This window comes from Pogona vitticeps, chromosome 10, assembly GCF_051106095.1.
Source record: "Pogona vitticeps strain Pit_001003342236 chromosome 10, PviZW2.1, whole genome shotgun sequence".
NCBI classification, from domain to species: domain Eukaryota; kingdom Metazoa; phylum Chordata; class Lepidosauria; order Squamata; family Agamidae; genus Pogona; species Pogona vitticeps.
Genome location: NC_135792.1, coordinates 10,112,514 through 10,134,699, shown reverse-complemented (window position 1 = coordinate 10,134,699; position 22,186 = coordinate 10,112,514).

The window sequence follows — 22,186 nt, the reverse complement described above, 5'->3', positions numbered from 1 at the left end:
ATGTATTTTTAATTATTATTTTTATAGCTTAATTGCTTTTTAATGGTATAATTTATGGTGGTCTTTAATTATACTTGCTTTAACATTGTGAACTGCCTTCTGTCCCCTCACCAGGAGAAAGGCAGCCTACAACTGATCTAACAATGGGTATGAACCAGAAAAACCGGTGGTTCGTGGTTCGTGATTCGAACCACAAACTATCACAACCCCCCCCCCCCCAAAAAAGAACCAGTTTATGGTTCATTTGTTTTTGGGGTTGTGTGGAAGGGGAAATGAACCCGCCTCTCAAGATGGCAGCAGCCGCTGAGTTGGAACTGTCTTGAAGACAAAGGAGGGAGGCTATGGGGACTGCGGGATGGGGGGAGGCATCCGTTTTCCAGAAGCGAAATGAAGCACTTTGTTTTGTTTCGGCAAAACGGGCTGTGCAAGCTGAACCATGAAGCAGCCCAATTGGTTTTTTTTCCTGGTTTGTGCCCATCTCTAAACCAATCCTAGATAAAATCTATAAATGCAAAATACACATTGCTTGTTGTGCCATTAGTCAGCATAGTGTTGTCATGATGTCTAACCTAGGTTCCTTTATCATCAGCAAAAGTTGAGCCGGATGGGTCACATGGCCTGAACCACCCCCAAACTGGATCCATTATGGATGGTGATGTTTTCTTTGTAGACACTTACCCGTTGTTTTCTGGCAAGTGAACCACGGGCAGATAGCCACATCTGGCCATGCATCATCACGTGGCGACTTTCTTTGGCTGATGTAGTAATCAGACCACAACCGGCTTCCATGAGTGCACGCTCTATTCAGAAATATTGCTGGTAAGTGGAGCGATGGAGAGCAGTCACAGAACAGAGAATGGAGAGGAGATCGAGGAGGAGATTATTGGGTTAAAATTAAAAATAACTCACTTTTTGAGATTTTTCCAAGACAATTAAGAAGGCATACTGAAAACATTCAAAATGTGGAACGATGACTTGCCTACCTTTTTAAAGACATAACCCTTTACTTACCACAGCCAGTGTTAACATTGCTTAGGGAATTCTCTCAGCTTAGTCCAAAAAGTAATTTCTCCAAGCTCTGAAAGCAACTCAGAAAGGCTTGTCCTTTTAAAGCACAATAAAACCTATTTTAAAACCATTGTCATTGGCAGCAACCTGAATTGTAGCAGCAGATATGAGAGGAAGGTTAATCTGCTCAACGCAAAAGCCCTCTTGAAAAAGAAATGCCTCCTTGGGAAGGAATCAAAAATCCAAGAAAGGACGAGTGAGGGAAGGCAGGAAGGGGAGAAGCTTCCAGATAGAGTCTAGTTAGGTTTGGATAGAATATTGATAGCAGGTTTGAAGGTGCTCCCTAGCTCAGGTGGGGAATTCCCTGGTGGAAGACCAAGAAGGAGATGAGTATGGTGCAATGCAATATTATTGGGGTCAAAAGATACACAATAGTGGTTGTGCTCTAAAGGCAAGCAAAAGCCCCTAACAAAGACAGCGACAGACCCTAATGCCTTAGCTCAGTTTCTCATGCAAAAGAGATTGAGGGACATCTTGAAGGGGTGCTGGGCGAGGCCTGAGAGAGCAGGTTTTGGCCGGTTTCAGGACAGTACTGTCCACCTTTGATAAGAATCTTGCCTTCTCCAGGCCTTGCCGAAGGCCCCCTTTCAAGGTTATGAGGAGGCCCCTCTATCTCTCTGTACAGACAACACAACAGCATTAAGGAGTATCAGAAACATACACACATGCACATAGGCAGGGTGAGAGGCAAACAACAAAAGCACGATACATTTGCACTACAAGACACTGGCAGTTTTCTTGGAAAATATGTAGCAATGACCACAGTGATGCAATTTAATAATATGCAGACTAACAAAGCGATTGGGCCAAGTCGTCCCCAATGGTGCCATTACTGTCCTCATGCCACCACAATGTTGCCTTGGAGCCTTTTTTCCCAGGATGTTTTTCTAGCAGCAGTAAAGAAGGCCTGCCTGCCTGCCTTCTACATACCTCATTGTTGTAGCTGAACTTGTGAACCATCCCATTGTGTTGGGGGGAGTGACTGAAAATCAAATCCCTTTTTGGCTGCCTACTATGAGGAATAGGATACTAGATATCCAAAGGAATATCTCTGTTGAGCTGAAGCTGCAGCATTCTGAACCAGTGACTCAAACATGGGTCACCAATGAGATTTATCTTTGTTGACTCAAACACTTAAGTCATCTCTTAAGAATTTGGCAGATCCAACTCAACAGCAGAGCTTCTTCCAATACTAGTTTTCCAAATAGAAAACATGCTTAATATCACCAACTATCTGATCCATGTTAAACTAGAGATCAGATGCAAGAGACAGAAACTAGGACTTTGTGGAGACTTTGTGATTTGGCCTTTCCTTGTGGTCTGAAACACCTATTCCATCAACGCCATTCAAGTGAAGGAAAGGCATGTGTGAAGCAGGACCGAACCACAGTAAACACTAAAGAATTAAGCTCATGAAAACGTTTCCTCAAGTCTGCAGAATTACAAATTTGACTCTCCTCTTTCCGATTACGCAATAATTAGTTGTATCACTTCAAAGGGAAGAAACATATTTTCCAACGTCTCCATGATTTCCCTGGACAATTTTCAGAAGCTCTTTAGAGAATGCAGCCTGTTTTAACTAACCTTCCATAGGTTTCATGAAAACAACAGCTTTGGCAAGTCCCTCCCTGTTCAAAGCCTGGGTAATGAAATGAAGTGGATTGTCAGTGTGCTTATCTGTAATGGAATTGAATATCTGGCTTTTATTAGAACAGATATATAAATGGACTTTGATTCAACTGCTTGCGCACAAACGAGATCAATTTTTATTCCCCCTTGCAGGGACATACGATTTCGGTAGGCTGGGGGAAAGACGGCAGTGTTGTTTTAAAGAAATGCAGAGTTAAATATGTAAGACTGATAAATATGTGAATTATTCAGCTGTCGCCCAAGCAGCCTGCATCTGCATGTTTAAGGAACCTCATGAAAGTTCAAGCGAAGCAAATTAACACAGTATACGTACAGCACCATTCCTATTAATCCAGTAGTTTAATGCCGTGCACTTATCTCAGCGCAATGTGTGTTTCATTTTAGAAACTGCTAAAAGCATTTCTGCTCCACAGCCACATTTATGCCTTTGCCACAGTTTGGTGGGACCAATTTACCCCACCCATGTCAGGTAAATTGAAAGGGTTGAGCTGTATTGGCAGGGCAGGCATCTTTATGTCATTGTCAAGAGGTTCTGGATCTCTTGATAGCTGCCCATTGTGTAGAATCATCACTGGTGTATGCTTGCCATTGAATAACAGTAGGACCCCGATATCCGCAGAATCAATATCTGTTGATTCACATATCCACAGTTTGAAATTATTAAAATATTAAAAGAAAAATTCTAGAAATACATATTTCTAAAGATGAAGTTACCAGACTGGGCCATTAGAGGGAGCCAGAGACCATGCTATGTAGTGGCCCCCAACCTTTTTTGAACCGTGGACCGGTTGGGCGGTGGGGTCTGTGCAAGGGGGGTGGAGCACCCCTGTGCTCGTGAGTGGGTGGGGCACATTTGCGGATGGGCGGGGCAAGTTTGCAGGTGGGCACAAAGCCACAGACCAGCACAGGGCCACAGACCAGGGGTTGGGGGCACCTGATGTATAGCATTCACTATAATCCATGTTTTTCAGGATCCACAGGGAGCTTGGAATTGATCCCTTAAAGTAGTGGTCTCCAACCTTGGGCCTCCAGATGTTCTTGGACTTCAGCTCCCAGAAATCCTGGCCAGCAGAAGTGATGGTGAAGGCTTCTGGGAGTTGTAGTCCAAGAACATCTGGAGGCCCAAGGTTGGGGACCACTGCCTTAAAGGATATGAGGGTTCCACTGTACTCTTACATTATGGAGTGTTTCCATTAACCTGGGATGGTTATTGGTTTCTTCAGGGCAGGAATGAATAGGAAGGTCTTCCTGTTCTAACTTAAATATAATGCTTTTCTGGGCTCTAACACTGGTTATCCGTGGTTATTCTCTTGCAGGGCTGATCTGAACACTGTTTGCTGTGCGTTATAAAAGGGCTATGAATTGTATACACAGGAAGTAATGGGGGAAGGGTAATGTGACACAAAGTCCTTCAAAGCCTCACCCCTCCCCATTTTCTCCCCCAACTCTAAGAATCCTTGCAAGTTCCTAATCTTAGTAGTTCTATGCAGATGGGCACAAGGGTTCCTTCCTCTACATGGAAAAAAAATATTTGAGTGTTAATGAATAGGAGTGCAGCCGCTCCATTCTAACTCTGTTAAATATTGCTCTCAGAGGCAGTTTCTTAATAGGTTTTTGTGGCAGACAGTGCTCTGTCCAGGACCTTTCAAATCTCTCCTTGTCTGGTGGCTAAAGATCAAGAAAATTAAAACTGAAGTACTGTAACTGATTTGACTGGAAGCAGTTCCTTCTCAAAATACAGGAGAGATGGCCTGGCAGTCTTAAATTTCCATTCCTTAGATTTGAAAGGAATTAGTGAGATTGACTCTCAAAAGCTAAGGGGATGAAATGAAAGAATGACTTTTGGGATTGTTCTCTCTCCCTTCCCCCATATTTTATGTTTTCCATTTTCTAGCAGTAACCTGATCCTAAATCCTACCATAGCAGGTTGTGACCCCAAGCTATAAGATCTCCATCTGCTAATAGTTTCCTTAATGGAGGAAGCAAATCTGTGTTACACCATGGAATGCAGTGACCAGATGTGATTTGAATTCATTATGTTTGATATGCCAGAATCTACAGTACTTCTGATTAATACTTCACGGCGGTAACTATGCATTAGTAACTGCAGTGACAGACTTGTTTGTCCTTGTTTAGCCATTAAATATATAACTCATTGTGATTTTGTTGTTGTTGTTGTTTAGTTGTTATGTCATGTCCGACTGTTCGTGACCCCCATGGACCAGAGCATGCCAGGCCCTCCTGTCTTCCACTGCCTCCTGGAGTTGGGTCAAATTCATGTTGGTAGCTTCGATGACACTGTCAAACCATCTCGTCCTCTGTCGTCCCCTTCTCCTCTTGCCTTCACACTTTCCCAACATCAGGGTCTTTTCTAGGCAATCTTCTACTCTCATGAGATGGCTAAAGTATTGGAGTCTCAGTTCAGGATCTGTCCTTCCAGTGAACACTCAGGGTTTATTTCCTTCAGAATGGATAGGTTTGTTCTCTTTGCAGTCCAGGGGACTCTCAAGAGTCTTCGGCGGTCAGACTACTGTACTGCATTTTACATGGGACAGACTAGAAGATACTTTTGAAGTGTCAGTTACTGTGAATGCTGTATTGGCAGCAAAATCAACAATCAGTTATGACTAATGGTCCGCTACAAGTCCCCATGTAAGATTCTAATTCATACCATTGCCACTCTTCATGACTTAAAAGCAACTAATCTTCATGGCATATGAAACTGAAATACTGTAATATATGAAATCAGTTGTGCCAATAGTAGTGTCATGTGAATGCATATTTTTTTTATTAAAAAAAAGATCCATGATGTGAATAATAGTAAGGAAATATATGTAGGGAAAGAAAGAGTTTAAACACTTCCTATTTGAAGTGCAAGGGAAATCTCCTCATTCAGCAGTGGAATGTGTCCTAGCTTTAAGGCTTACACAAGCGGCACAATCCATCATTGTTCTACAGGCAGAACTTTCCACTTAGGAAAAGTTTATCAAGGTACTGAACAGCACCTTTAATTCTGGTGACATCACTGAGGTTCAGTCATGTCATTCCAACTGAGTTTCAAGTAGAAGTGGAGAAAAATAATACCTCATTCCAACGTTCCCTCTACTTTTCATCACTTCTATGTGGGAACCTCTCCTGTCTACATGCAGAGGGCAGGGTTTCATCCAAAAACTTGGAAGTAAACAACATCAACACTGTCTGCCACTGCAATGTGTCAATGGAGCTCTGCACTCATTCATGCACTCCCACCTTAGAGGGAACATTGTCTTATTCAGCTGTTGAACCTTGGACTGTCTCCATGCAAATGTGTGTTTTACTGGTGAATACTGTGGTAACTCACTTTCCATAGTCTCATCAAACTCTATGATATCCTACTTGAATGAACAGGAATTAGTACAGAAATCCAGAACTAGCATACTCCTCATGTGTCCTTCCAAGAGCATGTCACCTTGGTCCATGTTCGCCTCTTCTTCTTCTGGCTTTGGAGATTTACAATGGAAATGGATCAGGGGACTGCTAATATTAAAACTTTTAAAGAATGGGCCAGCTGAACACTTTATTGTTTTAAGTCACTTGCACTGGCTTTTAAGCTACCAATAAATTTAATTTATATAAATACAGGTGTCGTGGTAAGTCATAGTCTAGTGCATTAGAAAGCACTCGCTAGTCTTTTAAGGACAAAGATGATTAAAATCAGGTTAGCTGGATGAATCATGAGACTGCCTAATGCACTATGCCAAACATTAAGTGAAGCTTCTAGCCCACGGAAACGCTTTGAGGGAGTGCCGTCAATGTTCTTGCAGCTTACTTGGTAATTACTAATGGCTATAAGGAACTCTGAAGTTTTTCTAGGAGTAAAAAAAATCTCCTGCTTCTCTCTAGCTGTGCAAAACTGTAAAGTTCAGTGTGCCCTATTTTACTATACAAGACAAGCAACAGTATGATTTTATGGCCCTTATTTGTAGCTGTCTTATATTTAAAGCAGCAGTGCATTGCGGCTGTTATTACAATTGACAAAAATAAGATGTTTTACATTTCTGGGCATGTTGTTTTGCTCAACTGAAGCCCAGCTTATAGTGTGGCCTCACATCTCATGGTACAGAAGTTACTTAGCAGTGACATGATCACACTGGGTACCACTATGGTGTCCTATTTAGGCTGCTGGATCTATATGCAGTCATACATATGCTTATGAAGATTTATCAACTACTTACATGTGGACATTTCAAAGCAGTATATGGCAATAAAATGTGCTGCATAAGGCAATGCATAAGATCAATAGGTAATGAATGATAAGAGCAAACTAAACCCAATTGCTGGCCCCAATGAGGGTAGAATGAATAGGATTTACTTAAGTATTGACTGAGGATTCAATGGCTGAAATCCTGTTGCTTAGTATAGGGAATCCTATGAAAGTAGAGCTATTGGATCAGTAGGGATTCGGGAAGTCAACTTTTCTTTAATTCTTTTGATTCAAATGGGCCTACTGTAGTTATAACTTCATATACTAAAGTAAGTTGAAACTAGAATGGTTGTCACAATGTAAGCAGCCTGGTTGACAAAGTGGAGCTCAAGTGCATGTGGGACCCACATGAAGTCCACCCTATAGGACCTTAAGGACTGTGTAGGTCTAAGAGAAAGTTATCTCTCAGGTAACCAGGTCCCATGTTGTTTATATATGCCAATAATGAGCCCAAATAGACAGTCATGGAACTTAGTGGCTGATTTTGGACCGTAGGCTTTGGCCAATCTATTCCACAGAATGGTTGTGGGAATAAACTGAGGGTTTTGGGGGAAAATATACATAATTTTGACTTTAATGAAGGAGAAAAGATGTACATTTAATTTTAAAAGTAACAATATAAATGGCTAAATATGGGAACCAAATGGGTGGGCTCATGGTGCTGTCCATGTAATTTCACAAGCCTCTGATCATAAAATAGTATGAAAGACCCATGTAATTGACTTCATTTATCTAGTATAGTATGAAAACGACCTTGGTGGACTAGAATATAGGTGAACACTCCCTGCAGCAGTAGCCAGCCAAATGTTGCTGATAACATATAAACCAGAAATCTCTTGTGACCTTCACAAGTTTGTCATAAAAACAAATACCTACCTTAGTTTTTAGTAACCGATACTGTACTGACATCTACTAAAAAATTACCAGCATTGCAATATTGCCTTGTTTAGAACATAATTACAGAGAGAAGGCAAGAAAGCATCTCGATAACATAAAATGTACAACTGAGTCTATAAAGAAAACCGCACACATTATTTATATAAGTAAAATCGTCTTCATCCTTCTAGTACGTATTTTTTTCTATACCATTTGAAGAGAGATCAGCAGATATAAATCATCATGATCTGAATTCTATATGTGGGAAGCTACGGCCAAGCTATTGATCACTTTTCCAAGAGGCAAGTGAGTGGATCAGCATCAGAGTCAAACATACTATGGAGGGGACCATGTGTAAAGTCATCATTTCACCTGAGAAATATTTTTTTCAAGCTACAACATCCCCACACCCTTAGACTATTTTAACACTAAGTCTGAGTTTTTGGTCCCTCTGTTTTTCCACTCCTGAATCTGCTGCAGGGGGTGGGGAATGGCATGCACCACTGTTTCCTACTGTTCGACAAACGTATTGGGTTTTTTCTTCCCTATTTCACCCTTGAGAGCCACAAGCAACCTTGGCAGAACCTTTACAAAGCACCTTAGCTAGTATTAAATATAATGTTATCAGATCAGAGTCATGGAGGCCAAAGGGAGGTCGTGTGGAAAGAAAATATGAGCTTTTTACATGTGGCTCTCTTGAAGCATTAACACTTTTTCAATAAGATTTGATCTTGGAGGTCAAAGCAGAGACAAGCTGTATTCAGCTCTTTTCTCTAGTATTAATTCTTGTCTCATGCAGCCAGTTTTAGCATTGTGAAGCTATTCGCTTAATTTTCCCAGGTTTCCTTTCTGCCGGTCTGTTTGCCTGTTTTTTCTTTTCTTTCTGATATGCAGCAGCTCTCTGGCCTGTGTCAGTCCTAGAAGCGTTCAAAGCAGACACATCTGTCGGACTGCAAAATCTGTACAGAAAACAGACGATCTATTTAGGGCTTTTATTCACTGCCTTTAGACGCAATGAACATGCTTGGGGACGGCTTTCCGCCTCTTTTGATTTATTTTTGTTAATTTTCTTTCTTTGTCTTTTTGACCTCACAATGAAAGTGAACAAATTCATGAGAATATGTAAATCAAATTCTCCGCCTTGATTGCAGAGTTAGAGGAACATTTCTCGGCAACGGTAGCTGGACTCCTCGCATGCTTTAATACTGAAATTATGAGGCCTTTTTGTTGTTGCTTTTCAAACTACTCCTGTTGGTAAAATTTTCTGTTCAGTTCTTTAAATCATTCTTCAAGGATGTGTGAATGCTGCCAGTTTTGACTATTATTCTTGCAATACTCAAGCTAGCTCCAGTTCTGGTATTCATTTTTCCTCTTTCTCCTTTTGTTGTTATTCCTGATCTGTGCAAATATATCTCTATCTCTCTCATCTCTCTGTATAGCCTATAGCCATTCCATTTCTCTCCCTCTTCCTAAGCCTATTTTCCATCACTCACTTTAAGGGGTGCCCTTTCAACATTCCTTGGTTCCTGAACAAACTCTCCTCCTATATATTCCGTCCCCCCCCCTGCCTGATCTATTCACTTAGGAAGGTCTTGGCATTCCTCCAAGTCTACTCATATGCTCCTCTTGTGCGTAGCTAGCGCCCTTTCAGCTGCATATCTAATGCAACTCAGAACCTGAGCATCAGAAATAGCCGATTGTATTATTCTTGCAGGGGTAGCCGAGAGGGCTGAAAAGATCTCTGTGAAGTCACTGATAAGCTCGCTCTATCACAGTAATGCGCTCTGCATCCACTTAACCAGATTCAACACTGGGATTCAACCTGTACACCTAATTAACTGGATGGTACAGCTTTTCCTACAGTAGATGGCACCACTTTATGCTGCAGTGGTTATGTCTCTATTTCTTTCCCACCACAACAGAAGCCCTCCTCACATGTTGGACAAAATTGCCATTAAAAACATAAGGTAGCCTTTTCTGGGGCTGAGCTTTGACTTTCTCTTTATAAACTGGTTTCCATGTACAGGGAACTGAAGACTATAGTCTGTGTAATAGAACACACAGTTATTCGGGAAAGCATTTCCATGACTTCAGCGGGACTTGAACTGGCTAAGATGCTAGAGCCCTACGGTTGGATTTTCTGCTTTTGTCTTTTGAAATTAAGAATGAAAAATGTGCAGCTCCTATTCTACATGTGGCCTTTTCAAAGGCTGTTCTTTCAACCCCATGGCCTGTAGTGGAGCCCAAAGGAACCCTACGGAGCCACCCCAATCTAAGTAAGTCTCCCTGCAAAATAAGAAGTGGTCTTCCAGAAGTAAGCAGGGCAGCACAATTCTGCCATATTCCCTCCCTGTGCCTTGTTTGGATGCTAAATGGGCTGGATGCAGACCCTGGATCTGTTCTGGATATCTACTACTTCATGTGCTAAACATTATAAAATAAAATAAGAGTTTTTCCTATGATTCAAGGGGATGGTAATTCCATGGTGATGGTGGGGACTGGTTTCAGATGTGGTCACCTGAAAAATACGTTTTTCTATACAAACCTGTCTAAGAATCAGAAGCTTCCTAGTAGGCGCTGATCAAGTGGATTGCTTCTAGAAGTGATAAGCAATGAAAGAGCCTTCTCCATTATGGCACTCTTGCCATAATGGAGATCCCATAACCTGTCACCCTCATGACAGGTTCAGGCTGGTGACTTCAAATTTGTGGGAACAATGAAGCCACCCGAGGTTTTACTTTGAATTACAGCTGTGCAGCTTGGGATAAGTCCCAAAATTCTAACCAAATCAGCCTGATTCAAAGAGATTTGTGTGAGGTTCAGATCAAAGCAGCATGGCCAGATTCAGTTCTGGAGCGAGGTGGAGAGCTCTTAGAAACGGATCTATGACTGGACCACACATTGAATAAGATGGAGCACAAATCACTGTTCTTCTTCCTTTTTTATTTTAAAAAAGCAAACTTTAAATGGGTCTAGCATATAATCCTCTGAAATTAACTATATGAAATTTGGCAGGTTTGCTCTCTTACTGCCCTCCCCTTCTATCATGTCTGTAATTTTCATAAACGTATATGATAGCAGAATCAGAAAAGATATCTGGTTTGGTGTTGCTGTGAAAGTCAATGGGCAGCATACCCATTGATTCAGATCTGATGGGATACATGTCATCTTGGAATCTCAGTCTGACTTGGAGATCCCATACACATCCCTAGTCTCAACCTAAAGGAGCTATCCATGGTGCTGAATCCATATGTGGGCTAGGATTGGTACCATGGATAATTTAGCTCAACTTCACTAGCATATGCTTGTGACTTTTTAAAGGGATCTAATAAATATCTCACCCATCCCAGCCTTCAGATTGGCCGTGGCCTTAGGCACACTGCACGCCGTAACAGTGTGACTGGTTTCACAAGTTGCTATGTGGATAAAGATAAGGAAGCAGGGAATCACGTGCTCAGATTTATTCAAAGAAATGCAGGATATACACGTAACTGATAAATACATAAAAAGAGTGGCACAACGTTGTGAGTTTTCCAACATTTTCCTCTATGGGTTCATGAGCAAGTATAATTGCAAGCATATTTTATATTTTTTTTAAACCCCCCCCCCTCCATCTCTCTCTCTCAGTCTCTCTCTCTCTCTTTCTCTTTTCATTTTGGGAAACCCAAGAGTTTATAATTTGCCTGTCACCTCACAATCATTTTGTGATGAGGTCATGAATAAAGACCAGGTGCCAGCCATACACCTAGCGTGTGCTTTCCAGCTGCTGAATGAATAAAAAGAAAGAGAGACTTGATACATGCATTGATTGGCTTGTCAATACCAAGCTGGAATAGCTCAATCAATAAATATTCATAGCGGCTGCAAAACCGAAACTGACACATGCTGCTTTTATTTGTTAAGAAAGCTGAAAACATTTCTCCCTTTTTGTCCAAAAAAGACACACTTCAGATAATTTATTTGGTTGGAGAAATTCAGTTGCAAAACCTCCATGCTTATAAACACATATTTTAAAACTTTCTGAGGGGGAGAGATGAAATATCAGAATCAATTGTCACTACTTTCTGTTCTTTTTGTGCTTTTGGTGTAGCTAGGCGGGCCAATCTGCAAGCATTCTGACAAACGAGCAGCATTGTTTATGATATCACCGGAATTACCACCCTTGTTTCAGCTCATTATATCTTCTACCATACACAAATGTCAAACCATCACCCAGTACACTTGCAACACACTGGGTCTTTCAATAATAAATTGCTTCCATTTACTTTGGTTCTATCCAAAGAAAAATGGGAAGTATTAGGGAAACTTCTAGGTTGCACCTGACAGTAATTATGACTGAGGGCTCAACCTTTCTAGCAATGCACACACATTCATAAAAACTAGCTCCCAACTTTCTATTCTAGGGATGGGCACTTCATACCAATTTGTTTAGTGGTCAAACAGGTATTCAGTGCTTCAAAGCCCCACCGCCTCTCATAGGCTCCCACTCAGAGGCAGCACCATGGCACAAGATCCTTGTGGCGCAGGGTTGAACTACTGTACTGCAGCCAAAACTGTGCTCACGCCCTGGGGTTCAATCCCAGGTAGCTGGCTCTCTGGGCCCATCGCTGTTCTATTCCATATTCCTAACATTTCACCTCTCTTCCCACATTCCATAGCAGTCTCCCAACATTCTACCCCATTCTCCTATCATCCCATAACCTTTTTTTTACACTTTTCCCACCATAAGCTGGCTCAATAGCTCAGTATTGTGGAGTTAAAGGTTGGGAGTTGAATTCCCCACTGTTCTTCCTGCAAGTAGAGCCATCCTGTATGGCCTTGGGCAAGCTACACAGACTCAGGATGCTCCCAGAAGAAGGGAATGGGAAACCGCTTCTGAGTACTCTCTACCTAAAACAGCCTGAAAAGAGTTGCCATAAGTCAAAATGGACTTGATGGCACATTATTATTACTGTATTATTATTTTCCCCCATACTCTAAAGTGATCAACAAGAAAACACAGAATGTAGACCTACATAAAAAATGACCAGCTTTTGATATTTACTGTCAAAGTTAGCCTCCAACCTAGGCATGCTGTTGAATAACCCCTTCATGTGGTCCATAAGCAAATGACTGGTAGTTGTTCAATTTTATGGGAAGAAGGGCTCCACTTTGTGATATTTCAGTGGTGAGACCGAAACCCAACCTACACTAATAGACCTGGATATCCTATGAACCAAGGACAGGGACCAAGCAAGAATGGCACATTTAGACTCCCTGCATACACACAGTGACCCATTACATCCTTCTATCTGTGTCCTACTCCACAGATGACCTTGGCTGCCTTTTCATCAAAGGCTGACTTATCCCACTGCATTGTGAGGATAAAGTGGGAGCGTATTGGTAGAACGAAGGATGTAAATGTAATGAAGACTATGTTCCATTACCCCAAAACTTAATGATCAATAAATTCATCTCTTTTGTAGTAAAAACAAGAACTGTTCCACTATTTTTGAATTTATAGACATGTGACCTCAATTAATGGTAGAGGAGAAATATGATTCAAATGCTGCCTTATGCTTATAACCCATGCCTTGTGCTCTGTTCTAAGTGTGAAGGCTACAGAAAAGTAGACAGGAGAAGAGTGTAGATAGCCCAGAAACAAACAATAAAAGTGAAAGTCATTGGCAGAGAAAGTCCTCAGTGGTCACCCAGGGTTTATGTTCAGTAAGTCTGCAATAAAACTTCTTCAAGTTCGGGAAAGTTACATTCCAAATATTTTACCTTAGAACCATTTTTAATTATCAGACCACATCCTGAAAGACTTAGCTGTTCCTTCCCTGGCAAAATTCCCCTGCTTTCAATCAAAAGTTTTGCTTGAGTGAAATCTAAGCTCTACAGGATTTGGACTTAATTAAAGGCATTCCCAAGATGGATGGATATATTCCCAGTGTTTATAGTTTTCTGATTCGGAAAGCTTTCCTAATCTAAAGAAGATTTTTTTTTAAAAAAAATGAAGGAGGTTACAACAAGTTGCTAATAGTAAAGCCCCAAGGGGCACAATTTTGTTTCATATTGCTGTTCAACATATGCAAAAGTGTAAAAAATTGGCAAAACACTCTGAAGCTGAGGAAAAAAAAATAGAGGAATAGACTAAATACAATCAAAGGGTTGGAGCAACTTCTCATGATAAGGATGGCTTACAATATTCTGGCTCCGTCTCGGTGACTACAAAAGCAACCACAGAAGAAACAAAAAATTAAATTATATGGGAATTACTTGGACTAAAGAGTCCTTTCATGGCTCCATTGAAGTCTGTGAAATGGGCAGAAGGGGTTTTAAGAAATGTCCCTTAAGTTGAAATCACGATGTAACTTATTTACATCAGAGCTTAGTTATGCCTTTGTTCAGAGCTTGGAAATAGAGATGGGCATGAACTGGTTCGTCCCAATTCATCTCAGGTGGTGCTGCTCCTTTCCCCTGCTTCCCCTGGGCAGAGCAGACCACTGAGGCCATCTGGGTCTCCATGGTGAGTTCTGGGTCCAGATGTACTCCCAAGCTACAAACCTCTCTTTGCGGTGAGAGTCACCCCCACCCAAAAAAAGAGAGAGGGAGTGTGACGGCCTTCCTCTCTACTCACAAAGGGAGGTCATCACATCACTTTAAAACCCTTCACTCTTCTTTACTGCCACCAACCATTCCTTAATCAATAAATCATACAGCAGGCCAGTATAACTTTTAAAAATAAAAACTTGGTTTATTGAATACAAAAAGAAAGGAATGGTGAATCACTGTTAAAGAAATAATCAGTTACTGTTTCTCAGGCACTAGCTCTCACAGACTCTTTCACACTGACACTAAGATTACTTTAACTCGCAGCTCAGACACTCATCTCTCATCTATCTGCTATCTCCTATCTGACCCACTCACACCTCACACACACCTTATATATCACAGCTCCTCCTGCCTCTGCACCACCCTCCGCCCTCTCATTGGCTGAGATTTTCCCTCCCAGCTGTGACGGACAGGTAATGCTATGGCTGACCGTAACAGGGAGTTTCCCAAACCACAGATGGAGGGGCCACCCACCCTCAGGACCTCCGTCTTGCCCGGGTTCAGCCTCAGCCCATTCTCCTGCATCCACAGCCTCCAGGCAGCGCTCAAGGGATGGGACAGCATCCACTGAGGAAGGTGAAAAAGAGATGCAGAGCAGGGTTTCATCAGCATACTGGTGACACGATGCCCCACACCCCCTGATGACCCGTCCCAGCGGCCTCATATAGATGTTAAACAGCATTGGAGAAATGATCAAACCCTGCGGAACCCCACAATTGAGGCTCCACGGGGCCAAGACACTCTCTCCAAGCTGGACTTGCTGAAGGTGGTCCTCCAAGAAGGATCGGAGCCAGGCAAGTGCCTGTCCACTGATTCCCAACTCCGAGAGCCTCCCCAGGAGGATACTGTGGTCGACAGTATCACAGTTCAGGCTTCTCTGTCCCGCCCCCTTGGCTGATCTCCCAGTCAGACAAAAGGGTGGGAGAGAGGAGTTTGTGCTCTTGCTTGTGGCTGGGAGATGAGCTAAGGAGGTGGAAAAATCAAGCAAGCGGGGCCTGGTGAGTGGCTGTTTGAGCCAGAGGAAGCAGCGGAGGGGAGGAGCAGCTCCTACGCTACTGCCTTCACAAACTGGAACAAACTGGGGCAAACCAGTTCATGTCCATCTCTACTTAGAACTCCCAGAATTCTCAAGGCAGCATAGCCATGACCATCCTGTCTGGAGAATTCTAGGAATTGTAGTCCAAAAACTTTATTTTCACAAGTTTTTCCTTTGTTGTTGGGAAAATGCAATTAATTGTTTGTTCTTAATTGTCTATTAGATCTGGAAATGACTGTTATTTAGTCTGAGCACCTCTGTAACACTCAATAGCTGCTCATCTCACTTACCACATGCATGGTTGCCAACATCCTTCACTGCCAACTTCCTTCACCACCAAAGTGTGACCAGATTTCTACATGCTGTTTTAGCCCTGTATATGTTGACTAGCCTTTATACTCGTAGACTCAGTTTCATCCTTTCCATTCACCTTTAAATAGAAGAGACTCCAGGTAGAGTGGCCGGCCATTCTACATGAGAAGTATGTCTTCAGTAGTTGTCAAGTTGCCAGAATTGAGAAATATTGTTGGTTTGTTTACAAATCTGAAATATTGGCAGGGCTGTTCATATCTTTCATAACTATCAGCTAGTTCTTCTGTGCATGCATAAGTGTTTGTGTGTGTGTGTGTGTGTGATATATGTGTGTGGTGTGTGCTTGCTGAGGACTTCCTTTCTGAGCAGGAAGCTAGGCAGAGCCAGGTCTATGCTCGGCCACAAAGCCTCCCAATGTAGGCCTTTCTCCCAGGTGAGCAACATATTCTATGTTCTAAATTTGTTCATCTGTCAGGTAGGACTCCAGAACGAAGGATTCGTAGTTTAAAAAATCTGAACAACCAATGGCACATCCCTATAGATTCAGCCTGTGTAAAGGTGATGATGTCACTGGTAGGGGGAGATTAAAGAGCTCCTGCTTCTGATCTGGGGGGGGGGGTCTCACAGCTCGTGAATAATGAGATGGATTGCATGCAAGACCGATGGGCCTTTTTATAGGAACTCTCTTTTTAGGGAACATCAGATTTTGACCTTTGCATCTCTTTTTATTTTTTCCTTTCCCATCTTGGATTAATCTAGATTTTATCTTAGTTTATTTTTTTATATTATATGTAAACTGCCCAGAGTAGACCCATTCTAGATGGGTGGTATATAAATCTAATAAGTAAATAAATAAAAAAGAGAGAAAAAGCACCAGAGAGATAAATTTCATAGATCATGTGGGAATGAAAAACCATTCAACTTGCTCTTATCTACCAGGAAAGAATTCCAGGGAACTTTTCCTCATCAGGTTGTTGCTTCTTCGCAAGGTAACCTAAATCAATAAAAGTCTTTCCTTCACTATTTCCAAGTAGCTTTATCTAGGTTGGCTTTCCTACTGCCTACAGCTGAAGCCATTCCAAAAAAAGAGAAAAAGAAAGGAAAGGAAAGGAAAAAAAGAAAAAGAAAAGAAAAGAAAAGTAACAAAAGGTCTGTATCCATGGCCTTTTTGAAGACAGCTGCTGATATCTGGTACCATCATCTTGGGCATGCCTCTAACTAGCATTTGCAGATATGAAATAGCAGTGGTGGCTTCTTACATTGCTGAGAAAAGTCTCAGGAGTTGGAAACCAATTTCTGGAGCTCAAGACAAAATCAGGAAGGTTGGCCAACATAAGCATCATGCTGGCCCTGCAAGACAAGACATGGTTCCACACAGGAGGCTGAGGACAAGTAGAGAAATTTGATTGATCTCCAAAGGAATCAAGATGTTGAAATAGATGGATAAAGGACGTTCATATATTTTTAAGAGTTCCTTTTATGTCATTGTTGGATGGAACCTCCCCTGACCGGATGTCCTGATGCCCAGGAAAATGATGACCTGTATAACCTGCCTACCCTCTCTGTGTATGCCTTCACCATATTAAAACTGATGGCAGCAGTTCAAATTTTATAAGCAGTTTGATTAGGAAGTCGTCGAAGTCCTGGGACCATAATGTGTAGAATGATTTAAAAATTATTGAAGTGAATCACAACTTTGAAAGAGCTGCCGTCGATTGAATGTGAAGTAGGTGCTGAAAGATTTAAACACTCTTTAAAAATGTAGAGCCTTCCAGTAATTTCCTATCATGCAAAGCACCACTCAAGAGGCTGCGACTGTTCTCTCTGTCACCTTGTCCTGGTTTATGGCAATAAGAAACACTCGGGCGCATAGCGTGGTGGATCAGTTTCAAATAGACCCTTTTCTGATTTTAAAATTACATACTTGGATACATACATACTGGCCTTAATGTTTGTGAGTATAATAATGAATGAAAACAGGTAATAAAGCATCAAATGCTAAAGAGTGTCTCGCTCCAAGACAAGAGTCTGGCTGGACCATCCGGAAGTCACTCAATGGACTGTGAAGCAAAGTAGGAAGATCAATGATTCAACAAGTAAAATAGGGCCACTTGGATACAGGACAAATTTTCTGTGACTGTAGAGAAATTCAATCAACGGAGCACTGATGTGCATGCAATTTATGCTCCACCATGTGTACAGAAAAAAAAATCTAGTAAATGACTGAGATAACACTATTGAAGTAGCCCACTTCTGATCAAAAATAGCCTTAAAATGTGAACATTTGAATTTGTTTTTAACATGTTCCTATATGTCATGTGCATCTATAATTATAAATTGTGCGAGAAACAAAGATGGGTCCCTGCAAACAGATCTAAGGCAAAAAGTAATGGGAATCCATTTTGCCAGTTTCAGAATTTCGCTTCAATCCAGAATGAGTTTCAAGGATCAGCTGATATTTTTCCAGATGAAAATTGTCTGAGAAAATTCTGAGGCTCTTGATTTTTTTCCCCCAACTCCTTAGAAAGAGAGGACTTTTGTCTTTGGAATGTAAATGTTGACATGATTCTCCCACATAGGCTAACTCTGAGTTTAGTTCTAGGCCCTTTTCAGAGCGCTGTTTCAAAGATCCGTAAAGCTTATAAAGCTTCCTCCAGGCTATCTGATACACCGTATATCCCTACAGGAGCCTGCCAAAGTATTAAGATCTTTGAGGGAGGCTCTTCTCTCCATCCTGACACCTTATCTGGCATGTTCAAAGTGGATACGAGAGAGGGACTTTTCAGTGGATGCTCCAAGGTTCTGCAAATCCCCTTCCTCAGGAGACTTGCAGGCAGCAGGTAAAGAGAACTTTTTCAAGGCAAGCATTTAGCAATTAATCACAATTGTGTTTTACTACAGAATGCAATAGATCTTCTTTTATTCTTATTTTTCTCAGATGTTTTTAGGGGTTTTAGAATTGTTTCTATCACCAGTTTTTAAACAACATTATATGTTTAATTGACTTTTAACTTTATACACTTGATCATGTTTTCAATTTTCTCATTATGTTCCATCAAGTGGGAACTGATTGATCTTTCAAGGCAACTGGAATATTTAAAGAGTGGTTTTACCAGTTCTACACCCTCAGTGAATTTCTGTGGCTGACTGGAGATTTGAACCCTTCTGAGCCCTACTCCTTTACTCTATCCACTACATCACACTGGGTATCCTTATTTTAATTTTATTTGTCCTTAATTTATTTGTGAGCTACCTAGAATCCCTGAGATCAGAAAAAAAGTAGCACAGGAACAGAATATTCTGTTTGCCAGCAACTAGCAAGGGTGTTCTTTTTTCATTACAAAAAATGGATTTTCAAGAACAATTTTTGCACATTTCTGCAAACATTCACAAATTTCAACCACTCAATGGTTTAGATACCTGACTGTGGAATCAGAGGTTGGGAGTTCAATTCCACAGTGTTCCTCCTAAGAGCAGAGCCAGCTTGTGCAGCCTTGGACAAGCTGCACAGTCCTAGGTTACACACACCTGCGCCACCCCCACAGAAGAAGGGACTATTAAACCACTTCTGAGTATTCTCTACCTGGAAAACCAGTCAGAATTGACCGGACAACCCATGATTATTATTATGGTCAAAGTGATATTGCTGATTTACAGTTGCATAAGGGAAACAACATACTGTAAGTTGTAATGGCACATCACTGTACATTAATGAGCGTACATCATCAACAATAGGATTTTGATCAATAAAAGCTTCCTTATTTTAATAACTAATGTGTGTGTGTATTCGCGAAGTCTTTCACGGCCGGGATCTAATGGTTGTTGTGGGTTTTTCAGGCTCTTTGGCCATGTTCTGAAGGTTGTTCTTCCTGACGTTTCGCCAGTCTCTGTGGCTGGCACCTTCAGAGGACTGGACTAGGAACTTTGTCCAGTCCTCTGAAGATGCCGGCCACAGAGACTGGCAAAACATCAGGAAGAACAACCTTCAGAACATGGCCTAAGAGCCCAAAAAACACAACAACCACTATTGTGTGTGTGTTCATGCCATCAAGTCAATTTTGGGGGTTCAAGGTGTGTGAAATACTTCATTGGAATACAAAGTTGGGAACACTATGTTGTTCACTGGCATTATTATTTCCTCAGCCATCAGCTTGTCATTTTCGATGTGGTTGGTTTTTGTGCTGCTGACTTTCTCAAAGGGAAAAGTTCCCAGGGGCTAATTTGTGCAAATTGTCCCACTACGATGAGGAGAAAAAAATCTCCTGTGGGAGATGGGGTCTCTCCTTGCTCAGATATGAATGAGACGTTGGCAAAATGTATTCATGGCCTTATCTATAGTAGTGTGAAATTTTATTAGACCAGCTAAAATAGGAGGAAAATGTTCAAAACCCTGAGAACTCCAGATCTTTACTTTGGGCAAGAATTTTAAGAACTTGCTACAGGAAAGGGAAAGAAAATATGGGGAAGAAGGAAGTGTGAGACAGAATAAGGGTCGTTTCGGTTGTTGATATTCAAATGAGTCATACCATGAGCGATTGATGCTGTGACTTTAGGTGTCACCGGAATAGTCCTTGACAATTCTGGGAGCGAGATGCCTCAAATTGTTTATCCTCCATTTTAAGAGGTACAAAAATGAGCAGCAAGCTTGATTCTGAGATAGTTTATAGTTCGCAGCTCTGCATTGTCTTCTCCATTACCAATTATAATTTGTAAATGGGACTAATTAGAACAGATTATTCAAGTACAGTGGACCCTCAACTTACAGACGGTGCGACTTACAGACTTTTCGAGTTACAGACTTCTCTGGCCACAAAATATAGATTCAATTTGCAGCCAGAGAATCGACCTACAGACCGGGGAAAAAAACCAAAATGGAACAAAAACGACTGGTTACGGATTAATTGGTTTTCCATGCATTGTAGGTCAATGGAGCCTTGACCTACAGACTTTTCGACCTGCAGCCACCGTTCCAATACGGATTAATTCCGTAAGTCGAGTGTCCACTGTACCTTGTTCACCGTGTCTACCCACAAGATGTGGTAGACACCCATGTGACATCACCATGCTTAGTCTATGGATAGGTCAGCTTTCTCTCACAGGAAGAAAAGAACCCTGCTCAAATGAAGATGTGGATGGTATTCCATATAAATTTATATTAAAATATAGCAATTAGTGTTTAAAGTGCCCCAGCATATTTTCTTACTTCTATTTTGGTTTGTGTCTCTTGTTGAAATGCTCAAATGAAGTAGCATTTTACACCTTCTCTTCGACATTCCCAAGATGAATCACAACAAAGAGCGGAGTTGATCATTTTCATATCAAACTTTTGACTATTTCTGGAAGAAATAAAATATAGGCAGTGTAGTGAGGTGGACAGAGTGTTATACCAGGATTTGTAACACTTAGGTTCTGATTCCCAATGTATCATGATGAAACTTACTGGATGAGTCTCTCTCCCACCCCCCTCTCTCACACACACACACATTTGGATCTACATCACAAGATAATAAAGAATGGTGGCAGGAAAGCTTCTTGAGAGGAAAACGGGATATACATGAAAAACAGAGTAAAAATATCATGGAGATATAAGTTGTGTGAATGCCGCCTATTTGGGAGCACACACAACATTTATATACACCTGAGTGGGCAACACACACACACATAGGCATCCTTCAGTCTCAAGAGACTATGGTAACATGCTCTGAATCGAGGAGTGTCCTCTCCAGAGCATGAAGCCCGGGTAAGGTAATATGGAGGATAGGCTGTTACCCAAGCAGCAGATCCCCCCTCTCCACATTGCTGAAATGGTCCAATGGAAAGGCAAGAGCCAATACGACTGGTTCCAGCAACGTCGCAGGAGTTGGCAGAACAACACGAGCTGCCTTCGGGACTCCAGCTCCGGATTTTGCCTCGAGGTTAACTCCTGAAGCCTTTTCCATTGGTGGATATAGCCACAAGGCAGTGGAGGTTTGAAATCGGAGTTTTCCTTCTCCTAGATGGGATGCCTTCCATGGCTGACAAGCCTCACCTACCCGGCCACACACACACACACAGAGCATTATTAAAACATTCTTTCCTCTGATATACATTATAATAGAGTATTAGCCTAGAGTATTAATATATTTTTGCTTCTATCCCCAATAAAACCTTGTTCCTGTTGCAACTTTGGGAGAGGGTGGGGGGTTGTTTGTTCAGTTTTTGGTAATGGTTTTAACATATGTTTTAAAAATGCTGGCAGGAAATAAGAATGTGTCAACATGCACCAGATGAAGATAAGGAATTCCAGTCTGGTTCAAGGCTGCTTCAAGAGAACATAAAGAGGGATGCATGTGAGTGGAAAGAGATCTTGAATCTGACACTTCATACTTGCAAAGAATCAATTTTCTTCTGTTGGTTCATGGCAAGAT